The sequence below is a fragment of the Columba livia genome, chromosome 1 (assembly GCF_036013475.1).
Source record: "Columba livia isolate bColLiv1 breed racing homer chromosome 1, bColLiv1.pat.W.v2, whole genome shotgun sequence".
NCBI lineage: Eukaryota > Metazoa > Chordata > Aves > Columbiformes > Columbidae > Columba > Columba livia.
The window spans coordinates 205,886,507-205,908,841 of NC_088602.1; the positions used below are offsets into that span (position 1 = coordinate 205,886,507).

A 22,335-nucleotide genomic window follows, 5' to 3' on the forward strand; every position below is an offset into this window, starting at 1 on the left:
TAAATCATTATACTGCCTTTAAAAAAGACTGGTTTGGCAATGCAATATCTCAAACTCACACTGCTGAGAATTTCCAGGTACCTCATGGGCTGAAGTGGCTTTGTTGTAACCTATAAAGAAACCATAGAAACACAAGCTGGCTGCATCTGGGAGCAAGCTAAATATTAGGCAAACAAAGCCTCTGAAATGTCAACTTCAAAAGCTACGTTGAAGTTAGCAGGCTAAAGTCTGCACATGTTTCAGTGAAGGATGGATGTAAACTAGTCAGTCTTAGAGAAATGGGTAGAGCTGGGTGTGTGCAGCTTGGAGATTAGGAAAAAATTCTTCACGGAAAGGGTTGTCAGGCATTGGAACAGGCTGCCCAGTTTAATGCTAGAGTCACCATCCCTGGAGTTGTTTAAAAGGTGTTTAGATGAGGTTCTTAGGGACAAGTTTTAGTGCTAGAGTTAGGTTAGGTTATGGTTGGACTCAATGATTGTGAGGTTCTCTTCCAATCAAAATGGTTCTATGATTCCATCATTCTATGATTCTATCATTCTATCTGCTACCAAGTACAATTAGTGTATTAACAGAAGTTCTGTACCACACCTTGTAGTCAGGTGGGATTTCTCTATCCGCGTATATTAAATACAAGGGAGACAGGCATTAGCAATCCCATATCAGAGTTGTATAGGTTCATGAGGGAAACCATGATTAGAGTGAACAAAATATCAAAGGCAGAGTAAAACTAATGAAACATCAAGTGTGTGTCACTTAGTCAAACATTCATTTGGTGATCCACTCAACTGCCTTTAAAAAAGTGTGTACTGGTGAGATGCACAGCTAAATAGCACAAAACAGCTGAAGCTCTACATTTCCCGAAAGAGCACCAGCGATATTAGCAGAAGAGCTGCAAGGTTCTCCAAAGTGACAGGGCAATATCTCAGTGCAAAGACAGTATAAATGAAGGTTTTCTTTTGAATTCAGATCTGGGAGTTCCTTGCTCAGTCCACCAGACAGAGCAGCCTTCATAGATGCTGATTTAATGTTGAAAACTTCAATCTTTTCTCCACAGCTACTGAGGAACCTTATGCCTAGAGTGTATGTGGTCATTGCTAAACTAAGTTCAAGTTGACCTGAAGACATAAAGCCCTGTCATATTTATTTTATATTAGGAAACAAAACAAAAATCTACCATGATACAAACCTCTGGTCATATGCAGAGGACTGACAGGAACGATGATTACAAAATAAATCGAAAAATTTTAAATTATGAAGTCCTATAAATGATTTCAACTCAGCCTACATTCATTCTCCAGACAGTCATCTGAGTAAATAGTCTCTGTACCAGTCACTAAATGGGTTAAAATTACGGGGACAGCAGGAGAAGTGACAGAAGCTTGGGTCCCTCTGAGTTAATGGCGATTGTTAGGAGATGGATCCCAACTCATTTCTAGTGGCAGGACACAGGAAGGAGCAAAGGAGAAGAAAAACAGTTATAGGCACAAACCCCATGGCTTATACATCAGGTTCAACATCCAAAAGCAAATTGGAAGTCAGTGCAAGCTGCAGAGAATAGGTGTAATGTGTGTTGTTCACTAGTTCTGTTAAGTAAGCAATCAATATATTTACTCCCTGGACAGAATACAATTTTGCTGTTGTGACAGTGCTACTTCTACTACTTTGTGAAGAAAAATGACTCCATGAAGTCCATGATCCCTATCGGGTCAGAGCCTTTGTTTTTCAAAAGATGTTTTTAAAGATAACTGAAAATCATAAAAAACAGACTGACTAAACATTTGCAGTACACCAAAGCCAAGAATTTCAGATGGAGAATGAAATTCAATGGCTAGCGATTAGCTCAATCTATTTTACTGAGATACTGCCAAGTTATCTGGATGGTTACAGCAGCATGCAGCACTTCTGCAATCCTTACATGTAACAGAGTTCAGTATGAATTAAAGATTTTTTGATGAATTTTCTTTCCTGTGGATTGTTAAAGGAAACTGTTATCTTGTCAGTGGTTTGTGGTGGTTGTTGTTGTTGTTTTTGTTTTGGTTTTGGTTTGTTCATTTGTTTGGTTTTATTTTTGAAGTTCATTCAGGTATCTGTTTTCATTTCAGTGTTGCAAATGCAAATTCACCTATTCATTGTGTTCAGGCTAATCAGCAGATGAACAGTCACAAGTTGCAGCTCTGTTATATCTCATTAGTTATGGAGAAGAGAGAGAAGAAAGAAAGGTGGGAGCCATAAGGAATGGACATTGACTTCCAGCTAGAAGTGAAAAGATGTTGTGGTGGTGAGGTATGTTATTGCAAAGTTACAGCTTGTCTATGAATTTTCTGTGTCACATATAGGATATTCCAAGAAGTTGAGAGGAACAGAAACAAAGAGTATCTTGTTTTGAGAAGCTCTTTAAGGGCTTTGTCAAATAATGGCAAAACTAGCCTAAAGGTTTCTTTTTTTTTTTTTTACCATTACAATTTATTACTGGGAGATTAATGAGAAGAGTTTGAAGCAGAAGGTTAATGTCATCTATTCTTATAACCTGCTCTCTTCCTCATAAATCAAATCTCCCGTTACTACACATGCACTAAGCAGCATGTTGCTTCACCTTCTCTGAAGCTCAGGTCCACCAACAGCTCTCTGTCATTTGCTTTCCTATACTTCTCAGAGGCCAATATTCTACTAAAATAACCCCTACTCCCCTCCAAGCCAACATCTTCTTCCCCTCCATCAATTCCCCAATGACTAATGAACAGAGAAGACAAGAAGAAAAAAAAAAAAAATCAGACTCATGGAAATATTCTCTTTGGATCAACTTTTGTTCTGAGCGTACAGATTATTTAAATACAGTTGTTGAAATCAACTGAAATAGTGTAGAATTAATAAGATTTTTTGATTTTGTTTCCCCATCACAAGTAAATTTTATACTTAGTTGTCTCCTTTCTGTCTTGGGAGAGCTAGACAACCTTTTATTTCATCCTATATCTCTTGGTCTAAAGAAGTCAATGAGCTAACATCACAGATGGTCACCACCAACTCAGCTGTCAAAGGGAATGCACTCAGAAGGGGCAGAGCTAAAAATGTAGGTGGACTCATATATGTTACGGCTCCACTTCAGGAAGCAATGCGTATTCTAGACCAAATACATGGTGGAGTGGATACTGAGCTAACTAAATACCTCATGTTTATGAAGAACTTGTTTCCCCACACTGTGCCTGGGAGAAGAACAAATCTTAGCTGTATTTTGATGTTATAAAAAGATGAAGAATCAGCTGGATTAAGCAGTTTATTTAAGGTCACTCAGGACATCTCTAGTTGAATCAGAGCTTTAGTACCTGGACCCCTACTCCTGTTAACAGTCGTATCTACTCAGATGACAGACTGTAATATCACTCTACAGAATAACAAAATCAACTCTCCTGAATACACCCTGTTAGGAATGTTGTCCCCTATAGCAAGATTGCAAGACATTCACAAGCTTCCTATGTGCACAGAGGCCAGAACAACCCTGCCAAATGCTGCCCTAAATTATTCTTGTGTAAAATTAGTTGAGTACAAAACAGTGATAGCAGAACTAGAGCAAGGAGAAGGGCTGTTCTTGAAAGTTTTTTCTTATTATGCAAACAGGGAGTCCAAAGATTTTCCAGGGAATTGTTGTGTTAAATAGCCACAGTTGTAAATTCTGAATTCATAAATGAATACAAATGTGTAGCTGTCATAACTGGCAGATGACACTTCCTGAAGGATAAGCTCGTACTCTTCCCCAGCGAAGGCAGTATGCAAGAGTGGCATCTCCTGAGACTTCTACCGTACAAATTCTTTGGCAATTCCTCCTAAGGCAGAACTGTTTTTAATTTAGAAGACGTCAACCTACTTGTACTAGTGGGAGAAATTAATAAGCCAAGGATGCAGGTCGGATGTACTGTAATACTGAGTAGATATGTCTCCATTAATTGCAGGATTGTCTGTGCTCACTTAAAAGCTGTTCTGTCTCAGAGCTTGATCCTATTGCCTTCATTCAGATAAAATTCCCTTGAGCTTCTAACACCTTTTCTGTTGCTGACCTCCCAGGAGTTGATTTGTTTGACATCTGCATGCACCACATGCTGAACCACATATTTCTTCTATCTGTATAGCTCGGGTATGAATACAGATATTCATACGTCATTTAATACTAAGCTCCACTGAGTTTATCTGTGCTGGACATTTAGAAAGTGCTATTTTATAGTTAAAGAATTAAAGTAAAGAAAATCTGAAAGATATTCAAATGGCCTGGTTTAGTAAACAGGGCTTTGGATCTAATATTTTCTTCTGACTGCTCTAAGCGCTGTCCCTACATGGTGCCTTACTAAAGCATCAGTTGTTCTTCAGAAGCAGCCAAATCTCTTCCCTGACCAGATGTGGGCACTTCATGCTGCCTAAATATATGACTGGAAGTCTTGATGAAGGTGATACTGTGAATCTGTGAAAAAAAAGATGCTTAATCCACATACCAATTCTTAGCCTGGTACTTTTCTGCCAACTTTCTGACCCTTCTCCACTGCAGCTCATCTAAAGGCCTTGTGCAGGAGGCAAGGGGCATTTACTGGATTTGTCAGTCTCCTTGCTCCTCCTGCAACACTGTGACAGTGTGGAGGAAAACCCTGGTCTGAAGGACTAGATACAGTGCTTAAGTTCACAGATATTCTAGCAGATTTACAATGCTCACATAAAAATAACCAAAGTCCTTCTGGTTTCCCCATCCACTTCTCTTGATGATTTTTCCACCCTGGAAAACAATCTATTATCTTCTGGGCTGACCTATTCCCCACATTTAGTAACTCTGTTCACACTATTAGGTGGACAATGCTCTCTAAATACCAGACACATATTAAGTACAATTAGACTTCCTAAATCTAAGGTTAAGGTAGTAAAAACTTGCCAGAATTAATTATTTCCATACATATCATATGTAAATGTTTCTGCATGAGACCAAATTAAAACAAACAAACACACACAAAAGAAAAATAAGAAAAAAGGAACTTTCATTTTTTAGTGGAATTCTGTACAGTTCAACACACATACAGACAACGTGCATGGGCATTTTCTGTAATGTCTTCCCCTGTGTAAAAAAGCAGCAAATATTAAAGTCTGGATGGTGTTTGTATTTAGGAGCAGAATTTGGAAGGTGCATTAACATCAGAAATTCACCAAGAGATTTTGTTCAAGAAGTGAGTAGCTTCTACTAGCTTAAGCATTCTTAATAACTTACGTGAGTGGAAAACATGCTGTACTAATTTACAAACAACTAGTTTAGTGTTTGTTTTAACTGAGGTTGAATTGAGCTTTCTAGTCAGATTTTGAAACTAACTACATTAAAATGCAGTCAATGAAGTTCTCAGTTTTACATTGACATCAAGGAAACAAAATTGTATTTGTTTGTTTGTTTGTTTGTTTGTTTTCCTATATGTGGAAAAACACTTCATAAATACTCACAGCTTTTTTGGGGAAACATGTTTTAGCAGAAGCTTCTGTATACTACCAATAAAAGACCTCTATAGAACATCTTTATTTATATTGTCAGTTCCATGAAGCAGGGACAATCATTGTTTTGTGCAAAATTAACTATATTATCCTCATTAATAAAAGGACCAGCCTATCAGGTCTGCAACTATTATGAGCAACAGAGGGAATTTTACACATCTAAGCAGGAACTTACTGTTGACATATGATTATATCCTATTGTAACCAAAAGCATAGTGTGGTCTGGACTAGACCACAGATTCAGATGTTTCACTGAATTATTTATGACCTGGGGCAGATATACTTGCTCTCCCTGACTTTCTTACTTCTCATTCGTTGTAAGTTTTTTTTTTCAAAGGGAAACTTTTTGTTAGAGGCTTCTTTCTTCGTGTACAGCACCACACACAGAAAAGCTTCAGTTTTAAGCAGAGACTCCAAAATGGTGATATCAACAACAATCAACATTTACTACACAGTAGAAATGGCTGCAAAATGTATATAGGAAAAACAATGAGGAAATAAATGAATTTAAAATATTGAAGGTTAGGAAAGTTTGATGACTCAGTGTAATTAGACACATCAAACAAACTATATTCAAGGGATATGCTCCTGGCATGCTGTAAAAGCCTTTTTCTTTTTTTTTCTTTTTAAAATGAGAAATCTGGCTAATTAAATTTACTTACTAAACAGCTTGTATTACAATAGTAGAAAATGACAGATCTCTTTCATAAAATTAGTCATATTGTGGTAATTTTCTCCTCTCCCTCAAACACTGTGCGATTATGGACATATTTTCTCCTGTTAAAAAGCTATCTATCTGTCATAATTGCTAACAAATTCAATGCAAAAATGTTCTGAAAGAAAAGGTGTTCTGCATGAAATGTAGAAAAGTTTTTCTGTGACACATTTTCTCACTGTAACTTTATTTTGCAGGCTGTTAGCTGCTTGCAGAATACTGCATAATTTTAAAGGCTTATACTTATAAAGGCCAATCATGTATTAATTCACTTGGTATTCATTGAGAGACCTTTAATCATGATGGATTAATTTATTATAAATGCGGATATAATATGTTATTTCATAATATCACCACTGTAATTTAGCAATTAAACACTCTGTTATTATTTCAATCATTGCCCAGATCTGTATCATGGCCTAATGTTTTGCTCCATGGTGAATTATTTTACATTCCACATAGGACAATGGATTTTTTTGGAGAGTAAACCTTTGGGGAAGCAGAAATATATAAGATAATGCTTTGCTCTGATATTCTCCTTTGTCTCTAAGTTGTTTCATCCTAAATGCTTAGAGCCAGCTAGTGAGAGGCTTGAAGTGCTTACAGGTCTGATCCAAAGCTTGCTGAAGTCAATGCTGCACTCTCTATCTTACACCGTATCGTGAATAAGAGGGGTGTAAATACTTACCAGGAAAATGATTCAAAAAGGACAAAAATCAGGCAGGTACACCGATTAGGTGGAATCCAAGGTAACAAGTAGAAATGGTCAAGTACAAGAAAATCTAACCTGTTATATTTTGAAAGCTGAGTGAAACTCTGCTAGTGCTAATCTGTACTCCTGCTCCCTAAAAAAATATAGGATTTTCCAAAGGTTCTGGGATGAGACTGTTATATCCCCATTCTTGAACTTCACTCTTGCACAGTCCTTATGCTTTCTGACACTTCCAACTCAGAAGAGGAATTGGGGTGTGTTTATGCTGACACAATTTTACCAATGTCAAATGCCTAAATGTTATGGTGACCCACATGGAAGGACTCCAGAGAGAGTCTGTCTCAGAAGTATAATTTCTGTATTACAGATGTGCAAATTGAAATGCCTGGAAAAGAGATATCTTTCTTTGGTACCCACAGAAAGTGTGAAAAAATAAGAGGCAGAATCCATGGAAAATGACATTCAGTTGTTTCTCTTTGCTCTAACCACTTGGCTTCATTTCTTTCTTTAGCATATGCCATCGTCATGTTTGAATTGACACCATTTGCCACTAATTCTAAGGCTAGTTTTTTCAAGAGTGGGAAAGGTAGAAGAAGGTGCCAAGTCTGTGTCTCTGACCAGACATAAGAGAACAAATTGATCTGTTACTTTGAGCTAATTTTTTAAACTCCCTTTATTGACATTTAAGTAACTGATTCTTCTCCATCATTGTTAGCTATCTTTTTTCCTGCCTGTCAAGAGCTTTCTAAATTAAGATTCACAACCCAGGACAGTTTTCATATGAACCCAAAAGGAGTCAACATGTTTACTTAGATAAATGGTTATTTTACAAGGTAGTGTAAAATGCATAATTTTCTGTGGTGTATAAAGGCATGAAGCACAATTCATCATGAGTGACTCTAATCTCTGATGTATCAGTGGATTCCTTCTTCAAAGAGCAATTTGGAATAAGTGATTCATATTAGGAGATCTGGAAAAAAGCTACATAGAAAGCAACTGAAGAGATCAGTATCAAAATGATGATAATATATACTCGATCATATGACAGAGATCACAAAATCCTATTGAACCCTCCAGTGTATCATCCTCCCTTCCAGAATTCACCCCCTCAAGAGCATTTTCTGCTGTTTTTTCTTCTCACATTTGGACTGGATAACAGAGCTATCTGCAACAAGAGATGAAGAGCATATTTACGGGCTAACAAATCTACTAGAACCAATGGTTTTAATCTCTCCTTGGCTACAAAATCAAAGCCAAGTTCTCTGCAGGTGTAAATGGGATCTGCTCCACTGCCTTAGGTGGAGTTTCACTCATTTACACCATTAAAGAATTTGGCACTAAGGATGTTGAGATCAAAAGGTTCCAGTTGGCAAAGGAATGTGTAGAGGAGTATCTGTCTGGGGAAATATTCTGGGAAGACTTATCTATCCTGTGGAAAGAGGACTTACTTTTATTCAGAGGAGCCTGGTATTGATAAATCCAAATTATGTTAGGTTTTGGACATTTCTTCTGATGCTGCCAATTCTAAACTGGCCAGCTTCATAGGAAGACTGCCAAAACCCTGCAGAAGGAAGGAGAGCACAATGATGTGGTCCTCTATGTTCATTTTCATCATATTATATGCATATTTTATGTTTTTATTTTCTACTGACATAATAGTTACTGGTGGTTTATATTGTGCATTTAATAAAACTAGGACTGGAACATGTCTTGCCATAGCTTCTTGCACAATATGCACCAAAAGAAGCAACATTATTAGTAGATGTGTCTGCATGATGCCACTTGCTGCACTACCAGAACTAATTTTCACCTAAATTGGAGTACCTACATATTGAACAGTGCCTTTGCCATTATTATTATAGAGACAACTAAGAAAGATCTGTTTATTTGTTAATAATCATTTTGGGAAATATGGGAAGCAGTGAAATAACAAGACTCAATTAGAAAATTATCTAAACTGACATTTCAACTGAGTAGAATAACACAACACCCACCCCTTCCTGCTCTGTTAAATGTATGCATCTGACTTTTCTGAAGGGACAGTATTAGTACATTTACGTTTTTACATCTTTGGATGCTTATTCAGAATCCAATTTTCTCTTGGACAAGGACACACTGATGAATACCCGGTGTGTTTATTTGGATGGATACAGACGCGTTTGATCTGAAAACCAGCTCCACTCCAACATCCCACATCAAGTCTCATTAGCTTAGTACCAACAGCCAACCTTCTTTCCTCCAACAAAAGCAGAAAGTTTCCATGCCTCTCCCCACACCCTTTCAGGTAACACGAGACTATTGCACCAGGGTTGCACTAGGTTAGATCAGACGTCTATCCAGCTCCCTGTCCTGCCTCCATCAGTGGTCAATAGTGGATGTCTAGTGCAGGCTATAGGAGTAAAGCAAGCTTATACTACTTCTGCATCTTCCAAAACTTCATGGTTTGGGCATGTCCTGTAGATATATCCACTCACTGAATTTTTAATGCACAGGTTAAGGATATATCTTTGTATTCAAAAACATCCTCCTTAATCTCTACAGTCACCTGCTAGCAATTATTATCATCTATTCTCAGGTTCCCTATAACAGGGTTGGCAAGGTATGAAACTGCACCCATCTGAAGTTTAAATGAGAGCAGGTGAGTGTTCTGGAGAAGAGAGTCCCTTTGTTTTGTCTATACTAATAGAATAAATCAAGGCCAGGTTTGTGGCTTAAGTACTATTGCCTGATCATTCATAGATGTTTAGTTGATAGTGTGCTCACCTGCAGAGCTTTGGGTTGTGCCAAATGACACGCTCCTTCAAAACGTTCAAGCTTTGGTTGAGGGACAGCAGGTACCAACAGCAAGGTTGGATGTTGTCAGTCTGTCTGGGGTTGCAGGGAATATATGCAAATGAATATGACCTGTTCCATGTCAACAGGAATTGAAGCTATGGAGTGGGCTTGACTGGCTTATTCCATAGTACTGACATAATTGTAGAGGAACTGCCACAGGTAAGGTATTGACAACATGAACACAAACCACTAGCACCAGTACTTTCAAAACCAGTTTTATTACCTTTCAGGAAACAAGTATTCCTGCTTGGGTAAATTAGTTTTAAGGCAATGAACGAAGATACCTAAAGAAATATGGGGTTATGGTAGAACTTTGAGTTAAGAAGTTCCCCAAATGAGTTTTGTAGCAAGTGACAATTAGTTCCTTTTGAAGTGTTTCCTGTCCTGTTTCAATGTCATTTATTTTCTCCTAATGTATTTTGTGAACTTCTACAGTGTTATACATTTACATAAGATAAACCATTAGTAGTATTTGTGGATTATCAATTTTGTTCTAGAAAAATCTTAGAAGACTAATTCATACAGAATTTTGAATCACACCTCATGAGAAAGACTTGCTTAAGTTTTTTAAGAGTTTGATGTATGAAACTGTTTGCAAATAACATATAAAAGAACTGCTTCTGTATATTCACTCTTCTGTTCAACATAAGTAGCTACAGAAAAAAAATATATTATTTCACTGTTGAAAGAGAAGTACAGAAAGAAAATGAAACTATGACAATTTTTTTCTAGTTTTTGGTGGTCCGCTTTTCTTCACATACAAAAGAGGTTGATTATCCTTGCTCTAAATTATACAGCTTTTTGTTTAGATAGACACATCAACAGATTATATTTCTGTGTTTTTCCAAAAGGTGATATCTGTGCAGCAGATTACAAAATGTCCTGAAAGGTAAGAAAATTACATCTGAAGAAAAAGAGTACATGGACAGAGTATTACCTTCCAGGTAATCACTTGATTAGCTTATTTGAACTCAGAATGTGCAATTCTGCTACAAATATTGAGAATCTGGATCTTAGCATGTCATCAGTTAGAACTGGGAGAATTTCTAATACAGATGTACAGTTATAGAACAATATAGAAGTCTAATGCTCATATTCTTTATTATATTGACTACAACCTATCCACACAAACCTTTGAACTACTGGATCCATATAAACAAGTCTGAAACCTCTAAACCAAGAGAGGATGCTTTGCTGCAAGAATACACTTAACATATACTACAGCCTTACAGAATATGGTCATCCCTAGTGTAGGAATTCCTGGTTAAAATTGTTTTGTCTGTGTTACACAAAAAGTTGTATGTGTGGGATCAGTAATATGTGTCATCCTTAAAGATTAGTCAGGCTCTAGAGACTATTATTTGCCATTCTGGGGCAGATGCTCAACAGGTTTCAAGAGGTCACTCTGATTTATAACAGCAGAAAGTCTGGTAGGCTTATGTGAGTGGAACTTAAGTTGTTCTCAAGAAAACAAAACTGAAATGAACACTAATGTAAAAAATGTGCATTTTAATGTGAGTTTCTATGTGGGTATAAATCCTCTCATGTGCCCAAAACTAGACAGTTGGTGGGTTTAGTAAAGTGTGTCTGTTTTTTCTGGCTTTATTCATAATTCATATATTAATAAAGATTTCAGCTGTGGTAGAGTCTTTATCCTACCATAACAGGAGCTTCTGGCTTCATAACTTCACTGGAGCAACCCAAATGATGAATATGAGCTGAAGACTCGAAGCCAAATCCTTCTAGGCGCTGTATATTCATGCTTGCCAGAGAAATTACAGCCAGTCGAAGGAGCTGGAGGTGGAAAGTAGCCACCTCTTTTTTGGCACTTCTTAAAGTCCACTGAGGCCACTATGCAAGCCTTTCATACGTGGAGCTACATAAGTAACTTCTGAAGCTTGATAGAGGAGTTGGGGGCAGCAGAGACTGCTTATTTATGAGTTACTTAGCAGTCCCTGATGCAGCAGTTGCCATAATGCACAGCCTCAATGCAGCTTATTCATACTCCTGGCAAGAAATATCCTCATGGGGAGCTGTGCTTTTGGATGTTGCTGGCCAGAATATGAGCATACTTTACTGCTTCTCTTGCAGAGTATGAGTATATTCACTCTGGGGGCAGTTTTAGCATTTGGCCCTATGCCTGGACATCATTACTATTGGGCACTCACACTGAACACAATCACGCTGACCAAAGTCTGTACTGAAAAGATTACATTCTCCCAAACCAATATTTTCAATTTGGCCCTCATGCTTTTGACAGCGGGAAACTTTTGGAAACACCATAGGCAGTGTTTGCTGTAAACAGCATTACCTGAAAAACCCAGTGAATATCACAGGTTTCATGAAAACAAGATAATATCAAAATACGGTACCCTATAGTTAAATGAGATGAGCTGAAGTGAAGCAGCTAAACAATATGTGCTCCACATGGCACAAAAATACAAACCACCTTTAAACTTTTCTTCTAAGGAAACATCAAGTTAAAGAGTTCGGGGCAAAATGGCAGAATTTACTTTTACTACATAGAATAATATTTTCATGCTTATATTATAAGCAGTTTTACTCTTTTATAAATTTTAAAATGTTCTTCTTAGAAATGCGACCGACAATCAGACAGCAGCAACACATGCGAGAGTACCCTGAATCTAAAAGGGTAGGGAGCTTTGAATTTCAAGCTGCAGGTATTCCTATTCATATCACAATTGCAGTAAAGTGTTTTGATATACCTAGGCATAAAGAAGCATAAAACAGCTAAAAAAATCATGTACAGATCTGAATATCATCATATTTACGGCATCTCAAGGTGCTGGATTTCCAGAAATTTTACTTGTTAGTTTGCTTGGCAGAGGGGATTTAATGAAAGAAAAGAAAGATGATATTTCAGCAACAAAACATTTAGTTACTTGCTGAACTTAAAGCATTTCTGTGGTTACGGTGGCTTCTTTGGGACTATTCCCATACTATAATCTTAAGCACATAATTAAGGGCTTTACAGGATCAGTGCCTGAACAACCAGTGCTGATTTCTATTGAATACACATTATGTTAGGGACCAACTGTAAGCTCATTAAAATGAATAGAAAGGATCCAGCAGATGTTGGATCAAGCCTTGTCTCAGGACTTTCATCAGAGAAACAACATTGTCTCTTGTTTACGCTTTCACAGGTCACTGAGTTCCCAGACTTTGAGTCATTGATTACATCGTATTATAAGTGAAGTTAGAGACTCAGCATTGACTTAAATAGGTACAGGACAGGACATGAAGAAACAAAAAGCAGAATGTTGTACAATTTGTGATTCTGGGTATTGGGCACTTGAAAAAGGAAACAAGAAAGCAGGCATGCTCATAAATTCATGGACACAGAATAGCCCCTGTTTTAGAGCACTGCGTGTGCCATGTAGTGTGTTTGATAATGTGCATTGCATTTCTCCGGAACAACATGGGATACCCTCCCCTTCCCTCAATGCCCAGACCAATAAATCTCCCATTTGCCTCACCTGTAGTTAAAATAAAGCTGTTCTCAACAGTGTTAACATCTGCCATGGTCATTCTTCTAGGGTGAGAAAGGCAGAACATTTTCATTGCTCGTTCATTTGTGAACAGTAGTTAAATAAAGCTGTCACTTGTGTCCAATTACGGGTGAGGATTTTATAGCACAGTCTCCTTCCTAAAGCTAAACTGACATGGCCAAGCCCAATTTTATAGGCATTCTTAAATTCTTTCCATCCATATTCAAATCCTTATGCTAAGAAATGGCAGGTGCCATGTGTTTTCACAACAACATTAGCAAATGCAATTTTGTGGCAACTTGGCCATGCCAGTGAAGCAGTAAATTTCTGTAATCTCTGTGGTTAAGAATTTCACACAGGACTTTGCTTGGGAATATGTAAAGCCCATTAGTACAGGAACATGATAAAGATAAAATTAAAATACCTTTACAGTAAGAGCCAAAAAAAAAAAAAAAAAAAAGAGTAAAGTCTGGGGATTTTTTTTTCACAGCTGGAGCAATGAAACATGTCAGAGGAAAATGCTGAAATAGAAAAAAAAGCTTTGCTGGGCTCACCCAACCTACTTATGTTTTCAAATGACTGACACAATTTAGGTGAGAAGGGATAACTTGGCTTACAAAAATGCTAACACAGACTTATCCTAAAGCAGAACTGGGATGCAAAGTTTATAAATTTGTTTCGCAAACCCTTACTCCCTGCTACTGTACACTCACACTGGTATAATTGTCTTCACAAATCTTTTTGCCATCTTCATCTTGGCGAGATGATAACCAAAATTTTCCAAGTTCCTAATGTGGGCAAGTCATAATGGTGTATCTGCATGTCAGTTATTAGCTCTTTTGCTCAGGAGATCTGCGTTTAACAGCATGAGTTTTACTGTTGGAACTCGGATACCTTTGTGTCTCTCATGGCTGCCAAAGACCCTCCACAGCTTCAGCATCTCAGCCACCATGAGGCTTGGGTGCATATTGCATCATGTCTAGAGCCAGAGGTGCTGTGCAGGGGAAGGATCATTGACTTAACCTGCTTTGGAAAGGGATCTGTGCTGAAAAAATGGGACCAACATCACCTTCCCTTCTCCCCAGTTCTTCAGTGAACTCTGCAGGACTCCACAGTGGTTCTCACGAGCACAGAGTTTTGCACACAAAGAGAGAGTCAGGATTGGGTCTCTGAGACAGCTGTTAGATTTTGCAACAGGGTATCTCAATTAACAGCAACAACAGGTGAAAAACAGCCATTAGATCCAGCACAAATTCATGTATTATTGTATTTCTGACTTGTAAATCTTTTCAGTAGATGTTTTCCAGATTTCCTATAAAATCATGTGAGCTGTAGATTTTATTTTCTTTAAAAAAGAAAGATGTGATTCCAGCATAATCACCTTACTCCAGGAAATGGATCTTCTGTAAAGTAAACAACCTGCACAGAGTGCAATACTAGCCAAGGAGGGGGTTGCACTATGGATTGCTCACAGACTTCTCCAGCAGAAACCACTCCCGCAGGTTTTACCACAGGGTTTGGGCAAAACCCCTAAAGAACACAGATCAAAAAAGAAAATACCTTTGAATGCTTATGGTTTGTTGTGAGACAGAAGTGTTTTGAAAATTAAACTTAGCAGCTCCCTCAATCTCTTAAGACTTCACGCAAGCAAGCAAGGTTGGGGAGATCAGCTCACACACTTCTGCACTCTGTGTGGCTGCAATGAAGCCAAAAAAGACTATTCAGAGAGTGCCCCTTTGAAGTCAGCAGAGCTTTGTCATTGATTTTGAGAGACCCAGGATTTCATTTGCAGTGTGTAAGGTTAAGCATGTGTGTAAGTCCTTGCAGGATCAAGGCTTAAATGTGTAAACCTGTTCAGCAAGCGTACCCAACTTTAATGTCCTGTGAATGTGGTCTCTTACTGCATGACACTGGGTAGGCTGCTGTTGCTTTTCACTCAGGTGCAAAAGCTTTGTTTAGTATGCATATATCCTTCATAATGTCAGTGACTTTGAATCCAGCAAAAGAAAGACGTTAGTAGAGCTGCTTATAAATGGAGCGCCTATGGAAAACATTTACTACATCAGATTAATTAAGAGACACTATCAATCTATACTTCTCTCTCTTCTTATCCAAAACACAGGTAAAAGGCCTTCCAGATTGTTCACTATGTCGGTGTCTTGTACATTACTTATACATTTAATACTGAAAATTAGAAATGTATGAGATCAAATCCCGTGTTCAGAGCTCTTTTATTATGTGAGCAGTTCTATTCTGTATTATCACATTTTCTGCATGCTTCAAAATCCAGCCACTGTCCTTGTCTGAATAAAAACTATTTCTGCAAAACACTGCAGAACTCAGATTTAAAATAGTTCTACCTCAATCACACCTGGTGATCAGCAATTTTATATTTAAATGAATGGTAAAATACAGTTTGTCTAACTTAAACTGAACCTACGCTTAATCTTCAAGATGCTGAAGGTTACCTAAGTGAAGAGAGAAATGAATCCTACGGGAGACCACATTTGTCTGATGTGTGGCGTGTCCACATTTTGAACATCTGAGGTCTTTAGTGAGGCCTTTATGAGGCCTCTCTAACAGCCATACTGTGTATTTATATCCTTCCTAATATATACTTATGATGTACTGACACAACAACTTTTGAAATTAATCAGATTTTCCTTGAAGAGAAACCTGACTGTGATGCTGGTTATGGTCATCCTTAGGTTTATCTTCCTCTAGGCTCCACGAACAAGGCTGTTCTGCTCTAACGCTGGCTCCTTCTCTTCCATTCAACCCTCTGTTCAAATGGACTGTGACCCCACCAGCATCGTCTGCAACCCTTCATGCCATGTGCTTTGGAACAAAAACAAACACATAGGGCCAAGAGGACACAACTATCCCCTTCATACATGGCCAGGTGAGACATGGAGGTGAGATGCACTGTAACATCTGGGAGCCAGGGATCTCTCTGCAGCAAATACTTTCAGCACTGTAAGTACAAGCCTTAGCTATACAAATTTAGGAAGCCAAATTGTCTGTCCATAATCTTCCAAATGAATGTAGCTTCCTCTGGGTAAGGGAACTTACATCAGGAGCATCAACTCATTAAAATACTGGTGCCTAAAATAGGTAGACTTCATCATACTCATGGAACTCCCTGACTTTGAGGTTTTTTAATGCATCGTGGTGTAGCATTTAAATGCCTCTGATCTGCAAAGTAGAACAAATGAACCAATTGCAGCACCTCCGTTCACTAGATCACTTCAGCCTAATGAAAGTAACCATGATGTACATTAAAAACCCTGCCTGGAATGCACTTGTGACTGCATCCCCGCAGTGGTCCTTGAGGACTAATGACATATGTAAGTGATACAACCCTGTCTATGCAATTCAGTCCTAATTTCACTATGATTAGCCTTGTTTTAAGCCTACTGCCTGGTATGCGAGACTCTTTATGTCAATAGTACTATAACTGTTTTTCAAGGTATGGAATTTATGGAGTTCTAAGCCCTCTGTCTTCATGAAACTGCTACAAGAGAAGCCAAGCAGATGAGGAAAAGATGTCTAAATTAAGCAATACAACCATGCTGTTAATTAAGAAAATTTTAGGAGGAGAGGTGGTTAACTGATCTGAGTCTTCAATGTGACATCCTTCAGCAGGATTCAAACAAAACAGACATTTAAAATAGGTCAGATAAATCACTGCCTGAAAGCACCTGCTTGTTTCCTCTGACTCTAATGGGACCCTGAGGTGGTTAGCTCAGATGTAGGTGTCTACAGCATAAATATCTGAATTTGAATGAGATGAATCCTACCTCTGGTGTCCAAATGCCATGAAGAGAGCAGACGTTTATATGGGTGGTACACAGAAAACTGAAGATTACAGTTTGTGAAAGCAAATTTAAGAATAGATTGGTGGAGCTCTCGGCTTGCTCTTCTTTTGTTACTTTCCCCAATGAAGATGACAAGAAATGACTCTAATTTCAAAAGTAGGAAAGATGTAGCTCTAAGAGCTCTCAGAGCACATCAGCCTTGGGATGAGAGCGAAGTCATCAGTCTCGCGGGTTACAGGAGATGCAAAGCAACCAAGGAAGATTTTGAGTGATAATTATAGTCTAGAACTGAGCTCTCTGGGGCTCTACTTCTCTTTTCACTTTGTTTCGTTCTTAGTAATATTTTACTGTTCACCACAATAGGATATTTATTTGTATTCTTAATTCATATCCAGTGACCTGATAAGTACTGCGTAGTCTATTGCCTTGGGACTGATGAAAGTAATTAGAAGGTATTAGATTATTTTTAGAGTTTCCTATACCCTACACTGGATAAGGAGTCCCAAGGAGTCTACAGCGAACCATGCACATGACACCAGGAGATGAAGGATGTGTGACTGGCTTCCAGGCTTGTGGAAGGAGTGTGTTTTGGCAAGTGCTTGCCCAATATATCATCAATCAGTTAGTTGGGGAGAACCAGAGAGCCGTGGTCACTCTGAGCCAGGTACAGCTGTCTTCCTTCATTTGGTGATGTTCAGCTTCCAGAATGATTCTTGCTGAACGAAGACCATAGCTAATTTGTTAAATCAAATGGAAATACAGCAAGCCCCTTACAATGTTGTAAGTGATTTGCAGCTGGAAGATAAATGCACAAGCCTTTTATTACCAGAAGGAAAAAAAAAAATTCTCAGAGGTTAAAATCGTAGCATTTTGTCATGACTCTATGATGTAACTGATCAGAAATGTAATCCTAATAAATAATCCCATTCAGGGAAAGAGGTACTAGGAAATATTCTTAAGTACCTCTGCAGAGTCCAGAGAAAAGTCTGAGAATCTGACCTCTCTTAGCAGAAAGAAGCTGAAGAAATTCCATCATTATTGCCCATGGTAAATCTGGGATTTACACCAGTTCTGCCTGCTGTGTGCAACAGACTTGCAGTGACTTTAAATGGAGAGTTGGAGATGTGGAAGAAATATAGAATTGCGCCAGCTTTTTCCTGTAAAGAAAATTCATAGCTATGATGTTCTCAAAGCTTCTAATTATAAAATTTCTTTAATATTTTATTAATAGAAGGGGAAGGAACATGCCAAAACTTATGGCATTCCACAAGTAAGTTTATGGGTTGATTTCTGATCAAATGACAGGGCCCTAATACTAAAACTCATAATTTTATATTACATTCCTCTAGTGATGATAGAAGTCTTTGTGCATAATAGAACCGTTTCTATTCAGGAATCTTGTTAACAGTTGTAAACTCAGATAATCATTTTTATTAGCCCAGTCTTTTCTTATTTCTGTGTTACTGACAGGAAATTACAGTAAGCTTTCTGGCTTGCTTTTTTTTTTAATTCATATATATTTTTTTTAGTGAAAGCAATTGAATTCAACTAGAAATTTCCAAGCACTAGGTAGAAGACAGTATTGCTGGAAGCAAATAGCAATTTAAAGTGCATGGATTAATTAAAAATATTTGTACTTAAACACTACAGTCAAAGAAAAAAGCAGATTAGTAGATTGGGTTAGGCTGGTAGGTTTTTTTGTCTGTTTCTTAGCTTTATGACTGCAGGAACAAATTCTTGTCACCAAACTCACAATCTAAACTTGGCTGTGCTATGTTTTCATGTTGCCCCATAACAGTAGCTTTGACGTCACGTCTATGACTGAATAACCCTGGCTACATTGAAGTTCTACTAAATGCAGCCTGCCCATTGCTGAGATGCCCACCATGGGGAGTGGGAATCAACCACCATGACCTTCTCATGGCTTTGAGTGATTAGGAAACTCAAATGAGAGTATGAGTAGTTGTTTGACCCTCTTAGGCCACTTGAGCATTGTAAAAGCACTGTTTCTAGGACAATGCAAGACTATAGTCGCATAATTTACTGTCAACAGTCTACAGTTTATTCATATTACATCAGATACGCTTCTAACTGTCAGTTGATACTGAGTGAATAAAAACTTATTTCCATAACAAGAACAAGGAATTCAGTCCTTTTCTTCTCTGGTTATAAATGGATAGGAGTTTAGGATTACAAGGGACAAAGCTTAATTTTTCTGGGCCTTGCAGACCTTGGTTTTTGAGTGAGGGGAGGAAAGTTGTCAGAGGAAAAGCAAGATGTGGGAACTACAATGACCTCATTTCATAAGACACCAGCATTTTTTGCACAAGCAAGGTAAATCATCAGGAAAAGTGATTGCAGTGGATGAAATTGAGGCTGATATAAGGAGTGATGAACTTGTGCAAGTGTGGCACCCTTAACCCTGTGCCACAACCAAGTTGCTGTGAAAAAATGTGATTTTCCATATGGCATTGGCACATCCTCTCCTTCTCTCCAGGGACTGATAAGGGAATCTGTGCTTAATCCCTGACTGCTCCTCGTCTCCTCTCTCCTTACACAACTTCACTCCTGTGATCACATTATGCAATTTGGAAAAACATACCTTTGAGCCTGGAAAACCTGACGTATCTATATGCAGGTGATTAATTTCAAGGCACTTTTTTATTTTATTTTATTTTATTTTATTTTATTTTATTTTATTTTATTTTATTTTATTTTATTTTATTTTATATTAAGGAAAACAGCTTTCAATGAGTTAAAGGACTGAATAACACTGGCTTTCTAACTCCATTAGATTTCTCTGAATAATCCCATTCTATCTTCAAAAAGTTTTCCTTAGTATGGCTAAAAGCTTGTGAACAACTAACTGTAAGAGCAGTGTTTATTAGTGTAGCTTATTCTAGATACTTCATTAAAAGCCTACACAATCCAGTTTAAGCATAACAACAAGTTATCACAGTTAAGAAAAGAGACATAGTTTGCAATCATAAGATCCAGTCCTACTAATACTCAGTAATTTTGTCTTAAATACAGGACAAGCTCAACCTTCCTGTTGATTTCAGTAGGTGTTGTAGCATTTAATACTAGGCAGAATTACATCCAGAAATCCTGAGGAAAAAAGTCACCTTGTAAGTTTTATAAGGCTAAACACAAAACAAATGCAAAATACATTTAATTAAAAAAAAATAAAAAAAAATAATAAGGAGTTAGTGTGAGAAAAAGACTGGAAAGCAGACCCTGGATATCAAGGACTTGCAAGGCAGGAACTGCAACTTGTATTATACAGATCTGATTGTATCTGACAGGCTTGTGTTCACGGGAAACTATCCACAGCATCAAACTCATTCTATACAAAGGCAAGGTTTGGTATTTCATCTCAAAGTTTGTCAGCTACTTGCAATTAACTGCTACAGTGGTATGACAAGATATGCAGCAGAAAATCCCTTCTATCCCTTTTCCAGAAGAACAATGCAAGGGACAGAGAGAACTTCAGCCAGCACTAGACAACAATAAATCCTGGATACACTGATCCCACTCGATGCAAGCCGAAAAATATTTATTTATTTTTTTAAAAAGTTTCTGTGTTGCACTTCTCTACCTAGTAAACAGCTGTACAGGCAGAATGATACCCAAGCCCATCTCCTCCACCCCCATCTCCACCCCCATCATATCAGAGCTTCAAGCAACGTTTGGAAAAAAAAAAATCACACGCACTCAAAACCCCCAACTCAAGTATCTTTTCTGATAACAGCATGGAATAGTAACCAAAAAACAACCAAGTCCTCATTGTCATAGTGCGACAATCACAGCATCGCTTCTGTTGAGCAAATAGTCAATTCACAGAGAGAAAATCATCATGAGGACAGACACGAAAGCTGTTATTATCCATTTTAAGTAATAAGAAAAGGTCACATATCAAGCAGTTACACCTTTTCATTACATGCTAACCCTCCACAGCAGGGGAACCACACTTATGACTGCGTTAGATATACAAAAGCTTTCAGCTCCAAAAAAGGAAAAGAAAAGATGGGGTAGTGAAAAAAATAAATAAATTCATCTTACCAGCACGTTGCAGCACCAACTTGCTTGAAGGAATGTTGCCTTTACAGGTTTCTCTTTTAATTATCCTGGAAGCAGAAGGGAGAAAAAAAGAAGACGACGAAGCAGGGTTGTTAAATTAGTGTGTGCTAGAATCTTTTCAGTTTGTCGCAGAGTAGAAAAATACCAAAAAAAAAAAAAAAAAAAGGCACGCAAAGAAAGAAAAACAAAAAAAAAAAAGAAAAAGAAAGCTCAGTAATTTAAATTTGCTGTCAGTTCAGGCAGCATCGCTCTGTCCCGCCCCTCTTCCCACTGGGTTCTACTACCTGCAGGGCTGCAACTGACAGCTACTGTGCAAACAAAAAAAAAGGCAAAAAGCATGCTGGGACCATGCTGTCTGCTGTCTGAGTCTCTCTCCACTTCTGATGACTGAAAATCATTAGTGGAAAGGTTCTGTTGTTGTTTGCTGGGATTTTTAACTTGGGTTCTTTGCATGAAATTTAATTTATTTTTAATTGATACGAGGGAGCACGTGACAGAAACTGGTGGTTGTGTTTCTCAGCTCTCCTCTGAATAGAAACTAACCTGAACAGATTGATTTTAATAGTATGGTATATGTAGAATATACACAGACGTTTACCATGTTGTACTTTGCAGACACACATTCAGCCTTTCCTATAATACCGTGTACAAACACGTTTGTTTGAATGGAAAGTCAGGAAAGCACTTCAACAGAAAACAGTTAAAACTTTGGCACTTTTAAAAAGTTGCCAGTATTGTTTTTGCTCTGCTTTTAAGTTTCCCTTCTAAATTTTTGCAAACAGAAGTCAGGGACATAATGAACAACTGCCACAACTTTCACATAAAAAGGGATGAACAATCACGGTACTTAAAAAGCTATGTTTTTAAGCAGATGTTTAAAACCATTTTTGAAGGTCTGTGCTAGTGACTATTAGCAGACCGGATACATCATATAAGTATGAAATATGTGATTAAAACTAACAAGAAAAACAAATGCAAAAGCTATAAATGCCATTTATAGCTATTTTAATTGTTGCTAGCAGGCTTTTAGCAACATGGTTAAAATTATCCTTCCAAAACAAAGAGAAGCATAATCTATAACTTCTAACTATAAATGTATTCACCAAAATATGGTTCCCACCTAATTATAAAAGAAAAAATAAAAGAGTAAAATGATGT

At 37.7% G+C, this 22,335-nt stretch overlaps 1 protein-coding gene across 3 annotated transcripts in view; it reads right to left on the reverse strand.

The window, feature by feature from the left end:
• CELF2 (CUGBP Elav-like family member 2) overlaps positions 1 to 21,451 on the reverse strand; it is a 562,200-nt gene extending 540,749 nt beyond the window's left edge. For 2 of the 3 annotated variants that reach the window (XM_065050164.1, XM_065050154.1), the window contains exon 1: positions 21,160 to 21,444. The gene's annotated coding sequence lies outside the window, so the exon portion shown is untranslated. Of the gene's footprint in view, positions 1 to 21,159 lie in introns of all 3 variants that reach the window. The other variant, XM_065050162.1, reaches the window with a different exon arrangement.
• Between the last annotated feature and the right edge of the window lie 884 nt (positions 21,452 to 22,335).